Source organism: Cebus imitator, unplaced genomic scaffold, assembly GCF_001604975.1.
Source record: "Cebus imitator isolate Cc_AM_T3 unplaced genomic scaffold, Cebus_imitator-1.0 Scaffold348, whole genome shotgun sequence".
NCBI classification, from domain to species: domain Eukaryota; kingdom Metazoa; phylum Chordata; class Mammalia; order Primates; family Cebidae; genus Cebus; species Cebus imitator.
The window spans coordinates 814801-816890 of NW_016107663.1; positions in this window are offsets into that span (position 1 = coordinate 814801).

Genomic DNA, 2090 nt, shown 5'->3' on the forward strand with positions numbered 1-2090 from the left:
ACACCCAGAAGTAGAAATGCTGGATTATATGGTAATTCTTTGTTTTGAGACAGAGTCTCGCTCTGTCACCCAGGCTGGAATGCAGTGCTGCAATCTTGGCTGACTGCAAACTCTGCCTCCTGAGTTCAAGCGATTCTTATCCCTCAGCCTCTTGCGTAGCTGGAATTACAGGCCTGCACCACCACACCTGGCTAAATTTTGTGTTTTTAGTAGAGATAGGGTTTCACCATGTTGGCCTGGCTGGTATCGAACTCCTGGCCTCAAGTGATTTGCCTGCCCTGGCCTCACAAAGTTCTGGGATTACAAGTGTGAGCCACCGCGCCTGGCCTATTTTTACCTTTTTGATGAATTGCCATGCTGTTTTCCATAGCTGCAGCTCCATTTTAAAGTCCCAGTAAGAGTACATGAGGGTTCCAACTGCTCAGCATCCTCGCTAACACTTGTTATTTTCTGTATTGATTACAGCCATCCTCATGGGTCTGAGGTGGCCTCTCCATGTAGGTTGTCTTCTTTTTCTTTTTTGTAGATGGAGTCTCACTCTGTCACCCAGGCTAGAGTGCAGTGGTGCAATCCTGGCTCATTGCAACCTCCATCTCCCAGGTTCAAGCAATTCTCCTGCCTCAGCCTCACAAGCATCTGGGACTTCAGGCATGTGCCACCACACCCAGCTAATTTTTCTATTTTTAGTAGAGCTATGGTGTTACCATGTCAGCCAGGCTGCTCTAAAACTCCTGACCTGAAGTGATCCACCACCTCAGCCTTTCAGAGTGCTGGGATTACAGGCGTGGGCCAGCATGCCCAGCCTCTCCGTGTGGTTTTGGTTTGTTTCCCTAATAATTAGTGATGGTGAGCATCTTTTTATGTGCTGATTGGCCATTTGCATCTCTTATTTGGAGGACTGTCTACTCACATCCTTTGCACATTTCTGAACTGTATTAGTTGGGTTTTTGTTGTTGCATTGTGAGAGTGCTTTATTCTAGATGGGAACTCTGTCACATGTAATTTGCATCTCTGTCCTGTCATTCTGCAGGTTGCCTTTTCACTCTATTAATAGTATCCTTTGATGCAATCCAATTTGCCTACTTTTCCTTTTGTTGTTTGGGCCTTTGGTGTCATATCCAAGAAATCATTGCCAAAGGAAGCTCTCCTTCTGTTTTAAGAGCTGTTGGCTTGGAATGGTGGCTCACACCTGTAATCCCAGCATGTTGGGAGGCCGAAGTGGGTGATTCAAGAGGTCAGGAGTTCAAGACCAGCCTGGCCAAGATGCCCTGTCTCTACTAAAAATACAAAAATTAGCTAGGTGTGATGGTGGGTGCCTGTAATCCCAGCTCCTTGGCAGGCTGAGGCAGAGAGTTGCTTGAACCTGGGAGTGGGAGGTTGCAGTGAGCCGAGATATCATGCCACAGCACTCCAGCCTGGGCGACAGAGTGAGACTCCATCTCAAAAAAACAAGAGTTGTATAGTTTTAGATCTTACACTTGGGTCTTTGATTCATTAGTGAGGTTTTGTTTGTTTGTTTGTTTTAACGTGATATAAGGTAAGGCTTTATGTTCATTCTGTTGCCTGTGGATATCTAGTTTTCCCACACCATTTGCTGAAAGACTGTCCCTTCCCTGATTGAAAAGCCTTGGCATCCGTATTGAACTCATTTGACTGTATGCATAAGGGTTTCCTTCTGCACTCTGTAGTCCATTTCACTGGTCTCTCTGTAGGTATTTACTGCCATACAACACTTTTGACCACTGTAGCATTTAATAATACATTTTGAAATTTGGAAGTAAAAGCCTTCCAACTTTGTTATTCTTTTTCAAGACTGCTTTGGCCATTTGGGATCCCTTGAAATTGCATATAAACTTTACACAATTTATAAGGGTGGATTTTTCTATAATTGAAGAAAAAATGTCACTGGGATTTTGAGAGCAATTACACTAAACCTGTAGATCACTTTGTGTCCTATTGACAACTTAATGAAACTAAGCCTTGTAATCTATAAATACAAGATTTTTTGTATTTTACATTTGTTACACAACCAGTCTCTGGAACTTTAAATCCTGCCAAAGTCTTTGCCTCCTGGTTAAGTTTATTCCTAT